Genomic DNA, 18920 nt, shown 5'->3' with positions numbered 1-18920 from the left:
CCCTCCCTCTCATGCCCACTGATAAATCTCTGGGCATGGAGAGGCTGACTGTGGAATTCTACCAGGTGTTCTGGGATGTCCTCAGCCCCAACCTTGCTATCATTTGGGCTGAGTCCTTAAGGAGCGGGGAGCTCCCCCTATTGCGCAGGCGAGCCACACTCACCTTGCTGCCAAAGAAGGGAGACCTCCATGATCTTCGGAACTGGCATTCTGTCTCGCTCCTCAGCACAGACTATAAAATTATAGTGAAGGCTATCTCGCTGCGGCTGGGGTCCAGGATGACGGACATGGTCCATCCCAACCAGACCTACACCGTCCTAGGCCACACCATTTTGGATAATTTCTATTTGGTCCAGAACCATCTCGGGCTTGGGTGTGGGGATGGTCTGGCGTTTGCCCTCCTTCCCCTGGAGCAGGAAAAGGCACCATGGGTATCTCCTGGGCACCCTGCGGGCATTTAGCTTTGGGCCCCATTTCATGGGTTTTCACTAGGTGCTGTACGCTTCTGTACTGGACCCTGACTGAACCTGTCAGCTTCAGGTGAGGGGCGTGTCAAGGCTGTCTGCTGTCAGGCCAGCTATGTGCTCTGGCCATTAAGCCCGTACTCTGTCTTCTCTGCAGGAGGTTGACGGAGTTGGTGCTCTGTGTGCCAGAGTTCTGGGTGGTCCTGTTAGCATTGTGGAATCAAAGAAATAATCATTAAATTGATTAATAGAATGCCTGGTCTGAAACTGGTCATAGAAGGCCTGGCCTGAAGTTGTAGCCTGAAACTGAAATAGAAGCCCCAGGCTAAACCATTAACAGAATGCCTCAACTGAAATTAGGATAAAGATGTTAAAAGAGGTCTCTGAACCACACCCGAGAGGCAAGTCTCTGTTATGAGCCTTAAGCCTTATTGAAGTCTGAACAGACTTCACCTGTTTTGATAAGTACCAGTACCTGCCCCCCCCCCCTTTGTCTTACTGGCCCCATAGAAACTTACTCCATATAAATTAGCATTTGAACAGGTATTGTGTAACCACCCATCTTCGGGTGTTAGCCAGGGTCCCCAAAACTACATTGTATACTCAAGTGACTCATTGGGCGGTCCTGTGAGGGCATCTGGTGTGTCCCACTGTGCATTGTGATTGTCTTTCCTGTTAAGTGTAAACTGTTAATCAATTCCACTATACGATCAACATGTAAATGAACCTAAGCAACCCCTATATAAGTCTTTTGTATCTGGTAGCCAGGGGAAGTACATTTGCCCAGCATCCAGACATGCTGCTTGACTTCCCTATAGCCACCTGGGTTTTCCCTATGGCTATAGTATTCCCCATAGCTATGGTTAGCTGATTGTGCATGTCACAATTAAAGCTGCACCCGATCCAACTCTAAAATGTAGCTGTGTGATTCTTTTCCAACGCAGCATATACCGATGATATACTACTCATGGTCCATGCAGGACCTGGCACAGATGGAGGCCTGCCAGGCCGTCTACTCGGCGGCCTCCTCTGCCTGGGCGAAGAGATCTGGCCTGATGGTGGAAGCTCTCTCCCACCTGCACTTCAAGCCATTCAGTGGAGCGTGGTTCTGCTGCTCTATCTGGGCATTTACCTCTCCGCCACCCATGCCTCCCCCGCCAGAGAACTGGAAGGATTTGGAGGGCTGGGTGACTGAGCAGCTGCGGAGGTAGGCAGGACTGCTCCAGTGCCTCTCCCTGTTGGGGAGGGTGCTGGTGATTAACCAGCTGGTCCTGTCCATGCTCTGGCACTGGCTGAACACCCTGAGCCCAGTCTCTGGTTTCCTGGCCTATCTCCAGAAGCTAACTCTGGAGTTGTTTTGGCCAGGACTACATTGGGTCTCTGCAGGAGTTTTGAGTCTCATCCTGGAGGAAGGAGGGGAGGGTCTGTGCTGTCTCCACAGTCAGGTGCATGTCTTCTACCTCCAGGCCCTGAAGAGACTCCTTTTTATAGTGCAGGTAGTCTGGCACGGAGCACATTAGCGCACTCCTTCCTCTCCTGCCTCCAAGTTGCCGGTCTCCTACCAGGATCTCCTCCAGACCTGGAAGCTGGTTTTGGCAATCAGGTTGTGGAAGCTGCCAAGGAAGCGAATTTCCTCATGGAGTCCCTGCTACACAATCCCCAACTCGATGTGCAGGTGTTGGAGTCCCCCTCGGTGTACCAGGGATTGGTCCTGGCTGGAGTCACCAGAATCGGAGACCTCCTGGACTACAACTGGGTGGATCCTCTAGTGCAAGGTTGGCACATGGGGATCTCCACCCTTCGAACCCCCCGGCGCTTACTCCAGGAGGTGAGGGCAGTCTTATTGTCTCTCGGGTTTACCTCACATGGGTCCTGAGGGAGGATGCTCCCCACCAACCCCGCACCCCAGGCCCTCTGGATCTTTTCATCAGGCCACTGCCCTGGGAACCCCTCGCACCTCTCCTAGCTGCTCTCTTCTGCATGCACCAAGTCAGCTGTGAGACTTGCAGCCGGTTCATTTCCAAACCATGCCAAAGACACGTCTATACATGCTCGTGCTCTGCACTCCCCATTTCCTCACCCTTGCGTTCTGTGGCAGGACGTTTTGCCATCTAATGTGGGAAAGGAACCCCAGTGGACCAACCTCTATTCTACTGTAGTTCCATTGCCTGCCAGAGATATCAGTTGGCAGCTCCTTTTTGGAGCCGTGAGCACAGGCATGTACCTGACACGGTTTACCCCTCTCCCTGACACCTGCCCCTTTTGCAGTGTGAGGGGGACTCTGGCGCACATTTCTCTAGAGTGTTCCAGGTTGCAGCCCCTTTTCTGGCTCCTCCAGAACCTCCTTCTATGGTTCTGGCTGCACTTTTCCCTGCACCTTTTCATTTACGCACACACTATGTGTTGCCCCACAAAGTCACGCAACCTCCTCGACAACCTCCTCCTAGCATTGGCCAACATGGCCATCTATAACAACAGGAAGAGAAGGGGGTGGGTGCTCTGTGACTGTGGGGCCTATTTCTATTCCTCTCTCTGTTCACGCATCTGGGCAAAGTTGCTCTGGGCCATGTCCACTGGCTCCCTAGATACCTTTGTGGAGCAGTGGGCACTATCCAGGGCTTTCTCTTCAGTGTCCCCTTCAGGTTCCCTACTTTTGACCCTTTGCCCCCCACTCTTGTTCCTGTTTTTTCATTCATTGCCCACCACACTTAGTTGAGTCCTGGGCTCAGTAGCTCCTCCTGTGGGTGGGCTTGTGGCCGCCCACTTCCTGGAATATAGTAGGACCATTTTCTTACAGCTGTCCAGTCTGATTTTTGTCACACAAGTTATACCACTATACTTCAGCAGACACATATAAACACATTCTTTCCTCGCTGATCTTCTTTCCAAGATGATTTCTTAGTCTCTGCAGTGGGGCTTGCGTAATAGAATCCCTCCTTTCTTTTCTTATCAGCATACAAACCTCTGAGATCCCTGAGAGCTGGAAATATTCCAATCAATTAGTTAATAGTTGACAGGTCACCTCAGTTTCTGGTGAGATGCAAAATCTATAACCTGTATCCAAAGTAGTCCTGGCATATCAACTATCAGTTTCCTGGGCTTTCGATAGGACTCTCTCTCTATTGGGCACTAACTTCTCCTCGTGAGCCCAGCAGAGTCGTTTAAGAGCCTACAAACCCCCATCTCATTGAGTCCTGCCTTTTTTCTCTCTTTAATGTAAAGCAGTTAGCTAATAGTTACAAGTGCATTTCTATAGGTGCTGTCATTTCAAGTTGTGACAAAGATCTCCCTCCAGCTCCATAAAATACCACACCATGGACCATATATTAATCTGAGGATTTACACGATTAGGACAGGAGATAATTCCAAGAGTACCTCTGACTCACGGTTGACCACCCTGTATGGGTTCTTGTACTCCTGTTGCAATTTAGCACTCACGCCCCTCCCCCACTTTCCTTCTCTGCCCCCGACGCAAACCCGATCACCCTCCTGGAATATCTGGGCAGACACTTAAATAATAGTTTTCCTTCTGTCTCCGGGTGGCCCTACTCTGGTGATGCTATACTACTTGAATGCCGGAGGATGCCTTCCAACTGCATTTGGTACTTTGTGCAATTAGCACACCTTTCCATCACATCGGCCCCATTCAGCACTTCTACCAGGAGACTAGTCTCATGCCCAAACATCCCCATATGTGGTGTGTACTCCATGGACGACTGCACACTATTCCTATTGACCATTGTGACATAGGGAAGCAAGCTGGCCCATTTCTATTGGTTGACAGCTGCAAATGAGGACCATGTAGCTGCCAGTGTATGGTTTAGATGCTCCGCCAGCCTAACAGACTATGGGTGATAAGGTGTAGTATGAATCGTATTTATCCTGAGCAGGTCACACCTCATTGGTGCAACCGTGACTCAAAGTTTCACCCTTGGTCAGTGGCAAGGAGCAAGGTCTGCAGTACTGGCAGACAAGCCACGCAACAAATACCTTAGTAACCATCTATGCTACTTGGTCAGGCAGTGGATGATCCCCTGCCCACTGGGCAAAGTAGTCTGCTATGGGAGGATGTACTGACTGCCTCTCTGTGACAGGTAGATGTCCCAGAATAACCATGGCTATCCGCTTTAGAGGGTCACACTTCTGGGTGGCAACCTTAGGTGCTCTGGTTTCAGTATGAGCTGTCTTATGCCGCACCTGGATAGCAAGCTTTTCCCCAGTCCTCAACAGACCTGTACCATCCAGGCCAGTAGTATTGACCCTGGACCCGTTGGGTAAGCTTTGCTATCCCCAAATGTCTCACATTCTTACTGCTATGTTAAGCCTTCAGAATACCCTCTGGCCCATTAGTTGATTGTAACGGCCCATGTTCTCCTCTGCCCTTGCAAGTCAGGCCAGTCTTGTCTGTATTGTCATATGCCTGGGTTTGTCCATACCTCTTCTGGAAGATGTAACAGGCTTTCTTCATTCCAGCGCTTCAGCTGTGCCTCCTTCAAAATTGTGGTTCCTTCATCTTGCATTAGAGCCTCTGTCCCACAGTTGGTGACCTTTTCTTCTAGTGTCAAAGCTGTTGCTAGACTGGTAGGTTTTTGTTCCCCAATCCTGGCTTCTTTATTGGCACTATCCTGGCTTGGTCTCCCAGACAGGGAATCAGCATCAATTAGAATTACTAATCAAAACTGACATTGCAGTACATAGCCAAACAAAAACAAATAAAACTAAAAAAGATATGACTGCCTTTCTCAGAACAAAGATGGATTGAACGGTGAAACAAAACTGATGTAATGACACGGGGTGATTCATAGGTTTGTTTTTACAGAGTGTGTTTTTTGCCTTGGCAGAGTCTACTGAACACAGTGTAATGAAGAGATTTAGATTTTACCTATGATGATTCAGAAGGGAGAAGGAACGCAGAATGAGCGATGCAGAGAGAAAGAAAAGGCAGGAACATGTAACAGCTCACGGCTCTGCAAATAGAACATATTTCTTGTGTCTGCATGCTCAGATTGAGACTGTGCTGAGATAAGTTCTGATCCTTGCAAAACTGGGTCTGTTTTTGAGAGAAGAGAAGGAATCTGCAGCACATAAATAGTAGAAAAAACAGTTGATGACAGAAAAACAAAATGAACAGGAATTGTGCGAGGTTTGCAGGGAGTATTAACTTTGCTAAATGCAGACGATTGCTGTGTAGAGCTGGATGAATGGCTGATTTTTGGATTCAGTGGCTGAATGGGACAATTTTAAAAAATTGTTTTGGGCTGGTTTTAAATGAATTTTTTTTTTAAAAATAAGTAAATCGAAGCTAAAAAAAATGATTTCCAGTCAAATGCAACGTTTTGTTTGACCCAAAACAAAATATTTTGTTTTTCTAGATTTTTTTTTTAAACCCTCTGCCTTATTCTGCAGTGTAGGGCGTGGATTGTTTAACAGGATTATCCAGGTATATCTCACTCAAGCATTTCCCTGCCACTGCGGGGGGACTCGAGCACTGGTGCACCTCAGTTCCTCCTATTCTGTACCTGTGGCACATAATAGTGTAGTCTCTTGTGGGCTGAAATACCATGATCTAATTTCAGTTGTTAGGTTTAGTATACAGGTGTCGGGTGGTGTTGGTGGTCTGTGATACACAGGCCAGCTTAGATGACCTGGAGGTCCATTCGGGTCTTAAATTCTATGACTTGATAACTACTTTTTTAAAAAAAAATTAAAATTGCAGTAAAATTCTAAATGAAAAGATGAACCAAATGAAAAATCATTTGAAAATGCTGAAACAACAATTATAGATTTTTAAAATTTGCTGTTTTTTTTTAATCAGCCTGACCCCGGGGTTGTGAGCAGAGGCCTAGCGCTGCTGACTCAGATTTCATTTTATTGAAATGTTTCTCTTATACAGAGCATTAATAGTATGCCAGATGAGGATGTAAAGCCTCACACACACACAACAGCTACATAGACAAACAAAATGATTAGTCATTTTTCACTCTGTTCTACCCTTTCTTATTCTGTTGGAACAACAGCAGCTGAGCTGAATATAAACAGAGGCTACTTTTTAAACTCTTTGTATTTGAATATAAATAGAGGATGATTTTGTATCTCACTTAAGATTTCCAGTGTGACATTAGAGGGAGACAATGTGCAAGAATGACATTTCAAGATTTCTTGTAAGACACCACATTATACAATAGGAGCTAAAAGAGAGGGAACACATACATTCCTACAACGTGTAAAATGTATCAATGCAGACAACTTGTTTATTTTATGAATAATAGAATCCTCAGTTGGTGTGAACTGATGTAACGCCCTTTCGAACAATTTTACAGCTACCCATAAAAAGATACTTGAAGCATGTGTTACCCTGAAACAAGTGACATATGATGTTAATTAAATCAAGAATTTCACAGAAATGGCCAATGTAAAAAAGAACGCAGACTTTAACTGAAACTTTCATAGAAACATCTGAATGTAAGGTGTCAAATAAATGAAAAACTTGCTACCACAATTATCATAAAATAGTTTAGATTTAATGAACATATATGTTAAAATTCACCATATTGCAATAAAGAAAAAAAGGAAGCAGGTTTTCATCATATTGCAGTGAAAACTCAGCAAGTAAATTTTTTAGAATTTTTTTCCATAAAAAGCAATTCTTTAACAGACCTCCTCAGCTTAAAATGACTTTGTTTTAAATAAACTTTTCTATCCATTTAAAATTTTGACAGTCTGTGTGTGATTATTTTGATCGCCTCAGGGAGGACAAAAAGCTAAACAACAATTGCTTTATGAGATGGTGAAGTACAGTGCAGAGTTATTGAGAAACATGGTTAGGAAATTCACTGCAAGAAAGAGATGATGAAATATGTTTAGAATGGGTCTGGACAGGTGAGATGCTATGTTTCTTATTTTTTTTAAATGCTGCATGATCAGGTCAATTTTGTGCTGAATGGCGGTTAGAGTTGACCATTAAAGAGTGTTCAAAAGATAATCTCTTAAACAAACTACATAGTGATCCCCACAGGCAACATTTCCATCTTGGAATTGTTGAAGCATGATATTACAGGCAGTTTTTCTTAAAAATCTATGATTCAGTAAAGAGCTAAGAACCACTTAGGGGGCACTATGCTAATGGAGATGCTGTTTTTGGGATGACATATAGGTGAAGTCCTGGCCTCACTGAAGTCATTGGGAGTTTTGTACCTCAGCCCATCTCGATTTTGTGTGTGGGGCTGAGGTAAATCTCTTGTGTAAAGACTGGCTCAAGAGGTGAATTTTTTAAATACTATTTATTTAAGAAGGAAGTATTAACAGGTTTACAAATCCTTGCTATGTAAATATCAGAAACAAACCAATCATTACAACAGCAAGCAGTGGTTTAAAGAGACATTATACGGGAATATAGTTATTAGCTCTTTCTGTTTAACAGGGTAGTACCATATTACAGCGTGAGCATCATTACAACACCTATGACATGTCATTTCTAGTGATTTTATTAAATAGAATGAAATCTCTGGTTACAAATATTGTACAGATTAGGCATGTCCATCAACTGTCAATATTCAAAAGAACTGGCCAAGTGTGCTGGCTTTTTTTGCAGGTGACTGTACTGAGTATTAAATAAAAGATAACCAACTATCTATTTGTCCTCTGTCTATTTGTGCTGAAGGAACAGGTCCAAGACTATTTAGAAGGATTGGACATACACAAGTCCATGGGGCTGGATGCAATGCACCCGAGGGTGCTGAGGGAATTGGCTGAGGTGATTTCAGAGCCATTGGCTATTATCTTTGAAAGCTCGTGGCAACAGGGGGAGGTCCCCGAGGACTGGAAAAAAGCAAATATAGTGCCCATCTTCAAAAAAGGGAGGAAAGAGGTTCCAGAGAACTACAGACCGGTCAGCCTCACTCCAATCCCTGGAAAAATCATGGAGCAGGTCCTTAAGGCACTTGAAAGAGAGGAAGGTGATCAGGAACAGTCAACACGGATTCACCAAGGGAAAGTCATGCCTGACCAACCTGATTGCTTTCTATGATGAGGTTACTGGCTCTGTGGATGTAGGGAAGGTGGCGGTGTGATATACCTTGGCTTTAGCAAAGCTTTTGATACTGTCTCTCACAGTATTCTTATCAGCAAGTTAAAGAAGTATGGGTTGGATGAATGGACTATAAAATGGATAGAGAACTGCTAGAGCATAGGGCTCAATGAGTAGTGATCAATGGCGCCATGTCTAGCTGGCAACTGGTCACAAGCGGAGTGCCCCAGGGGTCGGTCCTGGGGCCGGTTTTGTTCAACATCTTCATTAATGATCTGGAGGATGGGGTAGATTGCACCCTTAGCAAGTTTGCGGATGACACTAAGCTGGGGGGAGTGGTAGATACCCTGGAAGGTTGGGATAGGATACAGAAGGACCTAAACAAACTGGAGGATTGGGCCAAAAGAAATCTAATGAGATTCAACAAAGAAAAGTGCAGAGTCCTCCACTTAGGAAGGAAGAATCCCATGCACAGCTATAGACTGGGGATTGACGAGCTAGGCAGCAGTTCTGCAGAAAAGGACCTGAGGGTAACAGTGGATAAAAAGCTGGATATGAGTCAGCAGTGTGCCCTGGTTGTCAAGAAGGCTAATAGCATATTGGGCTGCATTAGGAGGGGCATTGCCAGCAGGACGCGGGAAGTGATTATTCCCCTCTATTGGGCATTGGTGAGGCCGCATTTGAGTATCGTGTCCACTTTTGGGCCCCCCACTACAACAAGGATGTAGACAAGTTGGAGAGAGTCCAGTGGAGGGCAACAAAAATGATTAGGGGGCTGGAGCACAGGACTTATGAGGCGAGGCTGAGGGAACTGGGCTTGTTTAGTCTGCAAAAGAGAAGAATGAGGGGGGATTTGCCTTTAATTACCTGAAAGGGGGTTCCAGGGAGGATGGGGCTAGGCTGTTCTCAGTGGTGGCTTATGACAGAACAAGGAGCAACGGTCTCAAGTTGCAGTGGGGGGAGGTCTAGGTTGGACATTAGGAAAAAGTTTTTCACTAGGAGAGTGGTGAAGCACTGGATGGGTTACCTAGGGAGGTGGTGGAACCTCCGTCTTTAGAGGTTTTTAAGCTGAGGCTTGACAAAGCCCTCACTGGAATTATTTAGCTGAGGTTAGTCCTGCTTTGAGCAGGGGGTTGGACTAGATGACCTCCTGAGGTCCCTTCCAACTCTAATATTCTATTTTGATGGATATTAATTGGTGTGTTAATTTTTCCATGACCACAACCTCCCAGATTTTTTTTAAATCAGTTCTTTATGAATGGGCTACTTTTTTTCCCAATGAGAGGCTAACAGTAGCTGAGCAGATGAGATTAGTTCTTCGTTTCCTCTTATGTGACCATATCCATGAGGAAGCCCCAGGAGGATTATCGAAGGATCATTTGGTAGTAAATATCCAACCATTTATGACATTTGGTTATGGATTGCATCTCAATACTCTCTAACGACTAGACTTATCCCCCATAGATGCATGAAATCTCCTATTTCACCACTATTTCTCCAAAATGTATCTGCATGCAATCTATTTTTTTATCCTGACTATTGCAAGATACCATTGAATCAGTACCTTAAAAAAATCTTTTATTGTGGTACAGACTGAGGTTTCTGATCCTCTTTTCAGGATCAAACCCCATGCCTCGGGGGTAATTTGTATATCCAGGTCTTTTTTCCAGCATGTCATATATGGATATTTTTTTCCTAGGGAAGTTGGGTGCAAAGATTGTTTTGTTTTGTTTCTGAATTGACCAGACACCAATGCTTCTATTAAAGTTAAATTTCTGTATAAAACAGCTTTTTTTTAGAAAGTTAAGAAACATAATGCCTAACTTGAAATTACTGATACCATGGGCTAGTGAGCCAGTTAAAGTTAGTTTTGATCTCTAAATAAGTTAGAAACAATTCCTTTACTGAACACCTGGCAAACTGTGGGTATTCCATGGTTCTTCCAATCTTTAAATCTCTCTGGCTCATGATTTGGGTTAAGATCTGGTTTAAACTGGTGAGCGAAATGGACTTATCTTATCTCTAGTGCTATCCCAAACACATAAAGTCGTCTTTGCTAAAAGATGTGTATATATATTTCTGGACAGTGTAATTTTTTTATTACTCTATGGTAGCCTAGCAAAATTACACTACCACAATTTTCTTGTTCAATAAAAACCCAATATTTAGTTGTGTTAGACTCTCCCCCAATTCACTACTGCTTTGAGCTGGCTGGTTTGGTGGGCCCACAGAATATTTGGAACAGCTAGTTCAGCCTGTTTAATGGCTCTGTACAAAGTATCTGCACCACTTGGTCTTTTCTTATTCCATATAAATTCTAACAACATCCTCCATATTCCTGCTAGGGTTTTATCTGGGATGATCACAGAAAGATTTTGAAAACAGAAAGATACCTTTGGCAAAATTTTCATTTTTGACTGTAGCTATTCTTCCCAACACAGAAATGTCATACTTCCCCAGCACACCAGATCTTTTTTCATTTGCTAAAGAAGTGGTCTGACATTTTAAATCATAGAGATCTTCTAGGTTGTTTGAGATTTGAATATCCAGGTATTTTATAGCATAATAGTTCCCAATCTGGAGGTGTGGGGGAAGGATTACAGGGGTTCCATGAGACTTCGGTAATGTTGTGATCATTTAGCTCCCCCAAGCTCCATGCTGGGCCCAGCAGCCACGAGCACTATGCCAGCTGGAGCAGAGGAGCAGACCACCCAAGCTCTGTGCTGGCTGGAGCAGAGCAGTAGCCCTTCAGAGTGGAGGAGCAGCACTGAGCTGTGCGCTGGCCGGAGAGAAGAAGTAGCAGCCCTGAGCTCCACGGCGGCCAGAGCGGAGGAACAGCCACCCCGACTCCCAGCCCCAGACTGGCCGGGCACGCAGCTGGAGAGGAGCAGTCCCATGCCTGTGAGGGCCTGGAGCAGCCTTGGCCAACCTGTCAGAGCCCGCCTCCATTACCCTCAGTCCATGAGGGATGGGAAGAGGTGGGGGCTACACGGGGAGTGAAGTGGTAGCTGTGCCAGGGAAGGCTTAGCTTCTTATTCAGATGAGAGTAATTTATTAATTATTATTATTATTATTATTTATATAGTTCAGTATTATCATTATATATGTTTATAGGGGTTATATGTATTTATGGCCAGTGAGGGGTTGAGTCGGGAGGGGTGGGGGGCATGTGTTTTACCTAGTGGGGCTTCCACACAAAACGGTCCGGAACCACTGTTATAGAATTTGCCCATTTGTACCCAAATAATTCCTAGCAAATCTGTAGCAAGCATTTCAGATTTGGCATAATTTACATTAAAGCCAGCTGCTTTCTTTAGAAACTAATTTCAGAGAAATATATAGTTTAGATAAAAATATCATATCATTGGCATATAATGCTATTTTCTGATGTGTTCCTGCAAATTTTATTTTTGTGATATATTAATTGTTCCTTATATTCTGTGCAAAACATGCCATGGGCTAGTGCAAAATGTATTTTTTCAGATTCAAGATCAATTAAAGGATAAACAGGGGTGGTTTACATTGTTGATCTTTAATATGAAAAGGTATATGGTTAGCAAATATTATGCCCACCCCTCCTTTCTTTTCTTTAGCTGAAGCAAAAAGCCAGCATAAAGAATTACCTTTCATGCCCATAATTTATCCCTTCTGAAACTAAATTTCTCAAAGGAGAATAATCTGAGCATGTTTTTTTTCCTTTTTATGACATTAGTTAGCCCTTTAACATTCAAAGATATTACTTTGACAGGAAGAGCCATTGAGAATAACTATTTAGCTTATTGCAAATGTAAATTATGATGCTTCTTGATGGCTGTTTCATAGCATGAACACTTAGTGGCCTATGTCTCATTTCTAATTACGTTGTGTTTGCAATTGTGTACCTGAGTATGGCTTGGTTTCTGTTTTGTAAACCTCCATACAGTCGTGGAAAAGATCACACAGCTTCTCTTTTGGGTCAAATCGAGCTGAGCTTTATTTTGACAGACATACACAGACTCATGGCCATGGGAAGGTCCCGGACAGCGCAGGGTTACTGTGCTGTTATCAGGAGCCCCCCCTTACCAGGTGAATGCCTATGACTTATAAAGAATAGCTCTTTGCATAGTGGAATTTCCCTTACAAGACAAATCTGACAATTACTTCCTTATTTATGACCCAAATCTAACAATTACCGCTTATCAGTTACAAGAATAACTATGAGCGAGTATAAGAGCAGACAGGTGTGAGAAAACAGATTATTTAAGCAGATAATGGCAAAAACAGCTTACAAAGCAATTAGCAGTCTTCAGTATATTTTTTCATCCGTAGTTATGCTAACTTACACTGAAATAACTGATGAAAATGTAAGGCCTACCAGGCCTTGCTTTTGTGCTTCCACATTTCCCCCTTTTGGTGCTTGTAGCACCACATTTATAAGCTTATTTGCATTAATCCATTTACCTCCTCGTCTTCTTCTTTCTTCTTTCTTAGTACTTTTGCGTACATCAGTTGGACCATCTGTTTAATTTCTGTGGTCTTTATACTTTTCTGGGTTTGAGTTACTATACATTGACAACAACAGCTGAATAACATGAATAGTACATTTATTTCTATTATTATGCCAAGGAACAATAGGAATCCTTGAACAATTTTGGAGCCTAGATTTCCTAACAAATCTTCAAACCAGCTCCAAAGGCTCCAGTTTTTAGTCTGGTGTAATTCGGCAGTGGCATCTTGTATCTTTGTTAAGGCATTATAAATTTCTTTCTTATTATCAGGGATATAGGTACCACATTCTTTTCCTATTAAGGCACATACCCCTCCCTTTGCTGCTAACACTATGTCTAGAGCCATTTTATTTTGTAAGACAGTTTGCTTTATTTCTGAAACTTCAGTGGTGACGAATTTAAAAGCTTCAGTAGCTCCATTTGCTACCTCCCTTAAGACTAATGCCACCCGTCTAAGTTATTTTATGGTTCATCCTACACCATAGCTAGGGAAGGTATTGCAAAGAATCTATCAGTCTCAGTTATTTTTCTTTTAGACCGATGAGAGTTTGGTGATTTAACAAGGTCTTCTTGAACATGCCTTATGACCGGATTTAAATAAGCCTTATAACATCCACCGGCCCATCCCCATGGCCAATATTTATAAGCCCGAGTGCCACATACCCAATACTGTCCTAGTGTAGGATTGTGAGTATAACAAGCATTTGAAGTTGTACTTCCTATGGTCATTTCACATTGATGGTCTTGTACCTTTCCTGAGGTTTTAGCTGTCGGATTCGTTGCGACTATAGCTTTACACACATAATACAGAGGGACCGAGGTGTTAGGGTTTACCACTCTAATAAATTCATTTATATTTTGTTTTACGGAATTCCAAGTTTCATTCCAATTGTTAGGCTTTGGTCAAACGCCTCTTTTGGAGTCCCTAGGAGAACTGGCACAGGGATCATAGGAATTCTTACTTGAGCATGAATGGGAAGATGGGCACAAACCCAACAATTTGAAACATTAACATCTTTGGTATATTGAATTACTGTAGCTAGGAAAGTATTTCCTTTAACAAAGGCTGTGAGATTAAGGGTCCATATAAGAAAGTGTTGCATTTTGTACCATTTATACTGTAGCAGTGAGATATTGGAGACCATAGACACCCTGGGTTTCGCCTCCTGGTGAGTTCACCAACGTGTCCCACTATTCTGGTGTCGTACAATCCTCCAACTCGCCCTTGCCTGCTACAGATGTTGGCCTAAAGTCTTAAAACTTTGGTTTCCACACTACAATAAGCATTAACACAATCAATATCATTACGCAAAAAATAATTTGTCCTTGTCTTGCCTCTCAGTCCCAATAGTTGTCAATAATAGTCCATGGATTTGTAAAGTTTTCAGGGGAAGAATTGTTGTACATCATGGAACAGGGGTTAAGTTCTGCTTCTCAAATTATATGAGTGAAGTTGTGGCAAATTCTCTTCCTGTGCAGGGGAGAGGTTACGAGCACTTACACCCTGCTCCTCTGACCTTATTTCTTCAGGTGCAGAGGTCCTTTTACAGTGTGAGGCATGTTTCCAGGACTGGTGGCCTTGGCACTTTACAGCAGTGTTAGTGGTGAGGAGTACCTGGAATAGACCCTTCCAGCGTGGTTCCAGGGCTGACTTTCTCTGGTGAACTTTCACGTAGAACCCAATCTCCAGGTTGGAGGGAGTGGCAGGGTTCCGTTGCAGGTGTTGGGAGGACTTTCTTGAACCTGTGAGTGGATATACTTGATACACTGTATTAACATTTTGCAATAGTCCAGTATCACATCATCTGTTAATTGTAAGTCAAGTTGTAGCGGATTTGGCGGAGGAGTGTGTGGCAGTTTCATAGGTCTGGCCATAAGGATCTCATGTGGAGATAGTCCATGCTTCTGGTTGACAGTGTTTCTAATATACATGAGAGCTATGGGTAGGGCATCTGGCCACTTCAGGCTAGTTTATGCACATATTTTAGCTAATCTAGTTTTCAGATCTGAATTTTTTCTTTTTACAGCTCTGCTAGACTGGGGGTGGTATGCACAGTGCAGGTGTTGTTGAATTCCTAAGGCTTTACACAAGTTCTGAATGACCTGTACTGTGAAGTGGGTTCCTCTATCGCTGTCCAAAGTGAGGGGCAACCCATGTATGAATTCTTTCAACAGTTTCTTGGCAACGGTTACTGCATCCGCTCGCTTACAGGGATATGCTTCTACCCATCCTGAAAACATATCAACTAAGACTAACACATATTTAAAGTTACAACATTTAGGCATTTGGATGAAATCCATTTGTAAGTTCACAAAGGGTCCCCATGGAGGGAGGTGCGCTGAAGGTTTAGTCTTTTTTTTCCTGGCCTATGTTATGGGCCAGACAGATAGGACAGGTTCTGCAGTACTGTTGTGCTATAGAAGAAAAATGTGGGGCAAACCAATCACACTGTACTGCAGCAATCCTCCCCCCTTTGCTCGTGTGAGCCACCGAGTGGGTCACACGGGCAATGTAGGGTAAAAGGGACTTGGGCACTACCAGGTGGCCATCTGGGGAGCACCACAAGGTGTCTGGGTTCAATTGGCACCCTTGTTGTAGCCAGTCCTCTTTTTGTTTAAAGGTACAGTGTATCAGGCTGAAATGTGGGTGTGTTTGTGGTTCTGTTTTTTTCAGTATTTCATGAAAACAGGATTGAGCCAACATTATTGACCCTTCAACTTGAATAAGTAGAACGGGTCATATTTAATCGTTTTACAGCTATATATTGTGAGGAAATGTGGGCTTGTGGCTGTAACTTAGCATACATTTTTTTTTATCCAACAATGCCTGGCACACATACTAATTAAACAAATACAACTTAACAGTAAAACAATTAACAATGGGTGTAGCATAATAGACATTATCCCTGTAGAGGTGGGGGACCCCCCCAGTGAAAACATTATACCAATGATATGCAGTAAGTTTTTTTTTCCCCCTCCCTTAGCAATTCTAATCATTTCCTGATTAGAATGTGAAATTTGGATAGTCCTGTTTCCAGCACCTTGCTTTGTTTGCTGCAGAAACTGAGTTACTTTTTCTCCCTGTAACAAGTGATCAGCTATTTTAGACCAATTTAACCCAAGGCTCACTGAAAATTCTGTTTGACTGGCAGTGAGAGTTGTACTGTACTCTTGGATTTTTGGTAGGTTGTATGTATGGTTTGTGGTATACAGAACACTTACATTGCATTTGCATTTTTCTACAGTGGGGTTTGCTAGTACTTCCATTCTCCCAGAATACCTTCTCCCACTATGATATACAGACACATTGTCCATTGTATAACACTCTGGTGTATTTTTTAATTCATCCCAAATACACGTTCCCACTGTGGTAGTTCTGCTGCATGGTTCTACGGAGGGAGGTATGGATAGACAGACCCATTGTTGGGGGTTCCAGGCACTACACCCCTGGTATTTAATAGTTTTTCCTTTTTTTTTTTTTTCTGGCCCACTGACTCATAACCCAGAGTAACCAAAAGGATCCTGTGGCCAATTTTGGTAAGGGGCTTTCCGTCCATAATTCTACCTTCATAGATTGCTGGTGGGCAATTCTTGCAAATATCTATTTTGACATTTAGAGTCACAATAACCATGACTCTGTGCCCTTCCTGTTTGGCAATGCAGCTGGTTCTACAAATTAGGATGTACAAGAACTTTTGTAAAACAGTCAGATTCATTCCAAGTAGTACAGGTTTTACAGCAAAAGAAAGAGTATATCTTACTTTTACTGATTATATTTAAGTTTAGGCACTTGGAATTTAAAATTACATCCCGTAATTGCTATAATACTACAAAAACATCTATTTTCAGGACCCTTTTTCCTTCCAAATTTATTGATCTTGATTTCCCTTTATTTTGCCTTTTTGCTACCCAATAGAGGATGTTTTTGTAAATATAGTTACAGTGCTTTATTATTCCTTTTTGCTTCATGCAGTACCTTTCCTAATTATTATTATTTTTAAACCCAATACCATACACAACAATGTTAGTAACAAGACAAACAACACAAAATATAAAACACAATTTTTGTTGCAACAGTAGATTCATGGTTTCGGTTCTTTTTATTAGCTGTTTCACTGGTACCAGGTTTTTTTTTTTTTTTTTTTTTTTTCCCTTTTCCTGTAGTTCTGAAAGATAAAAAGAACACTTTTCTACCCCCGTTGGGGTGTGTGTGTGTGTGTGTGTGTGTGACAGATTATTGCTTAGAATACCCCTTTCTTTTACATATTTCCTTTTTGATTGCAGGCAAAACAGACAAAATACCCTCATATTTGCCGGTGTGTGTGGGGGTGGTTTTTTTTTTTTCTATAGGCAGGCCAGGTTTGTAATGGCTTTTACCTTTAAGGTTTTAGGGTGATTTTTTTCACAAGGTGGTGTACCTCAGTTTCCCTTGGTACTGAGCCAATTTATCCTTTAAACTGGAAATTGTGTGGATATCTGCTAATGCTTGTCTTGTCCACGGATTGGAACCAAATTTTTGCAAAGCAGAGGAGAAGGGAGTCTCCTCTTGTATAGTTGGCAGAGAGGTCAGGATTTTAAATTCCTCCCCTGTGGATGGGCTTTTGGTTTTGTTGTTTTTTTTTCCTTAAACATATTTTTGGATTTTTCGTCAGTTCTCTGGTTGCTAGCAATCAGTTTCTTATCCCAGGGGACTGCAAACATACTTTGTTAATGTACAGTGGATTTCTAACTAAGCTACTAAGCCCTGTCCCAAGCTCTTCAACAGGCAGGCACACTCCTGCACTGCTGGAATAGATAGCTCTGTTGGGGACCACGGTCTAGCAGGTCCTCCGTTGTTTCTTGAAGATGGGGTACCCCTTTCAATGCTGGATACTGATGTATAGGGCCTGAATTCGGGGGAGAGGCCAATTTCTCCCATACCCCTTTCAATCGTTTTAATTAATTAATTAATTTATTTATTTTCTGGGAGTTTTTTTGAGACTCCGAGTTTGTGACTGTTTGAAGCTTCATCCAACTTCAATTGAAAATGCATCCCATTGTGACTGTGATACTTTGGATCCATGAGACTCTCGCACTTTTCTTAAGTGCATTATTTTATCCAAATCAAAAGTTCCCACTTTGGGGAATTGCCTGGCTGGGTCACTCTTGGTATAAGAGTGCCATTTCGCTAGAAACTTGCAAGTCGTGGGAGAATAATGCATACTCAAATAATATGCTGGGGTTCCTTTCGAGGGACCTGATATTTGCCTAGATTGTGCTGTCCCCATTATCACTTTCACACACACAGGAATGGCTTATTGAGGAATCCGCATCGCTTCAATTCAGCCCGCAATAGTGCCGAGGTGAATAACAGAACGCTTATTTAGCGGGAGGAGGTTTGGGAAGGAGACAAGACACAAAAGGGGTCCTCCAAAGTCACAGGAGTCCGAACCCTAGGCCTGTCTAACGACCGAGGCTAAGGTATCTTGGACAACGGATCTAAGGAGGCTCATGAATCAGAGAAAGGGAAGGGACAGCCTTGCGGCTGCAAACTCTCCACCTGTCTGTTGGGTTGCTAGGTTCAGGCAAGTCCCCCTTGCAAATTGACTCTCACTAGTCATCACCAACAAGGCTAGCAGTGGAATCAGGGTGGCTAGAACTTGCCTTAGTCCAAGACCTGGTCAACAGTTCATTTTGTCAAACACAATCATTCGGGACTCACTCATTCGTCTTAACACCCCCTTAATGTGCTGCTGTGTGTACTGCTTCAGAACTGCCGAGGTGAGGACCTGATAGCGTCCTCAGCCTGCAATATGAACCTCTAGATTCTCCCTGTGTGGTTTTCAGAGACAGACAGACATGCTCCTCCACCCCTGAGATCTCCTCCTTGTCTTTTATCTCCTCTATTTTAAAAAATAGAGAACACAGCTGCCATAGAGTTATCATCACCCCAAGTAACGCAAA

Source organism: Emydura macquarii, unplaced genomic scaffold (assembly GCF_026122565.2).
Source record: "Emydura macquarii macquarii isolate MOO-44397 ecotype Brisbane River unplaced genomic scaffold, CSIRO-AGI_Emac_v2 contig_2205, whole genome shotgun sequence".
Taxonomy (NCBI): domain Eukaryota; kingdom Metazoa; phylum Chordata; order Testudines; family Chelidae; genus Emydura; species Emydura macquarii.
This window is presented reverse-complemented; position numbering follows the sequence as displayed.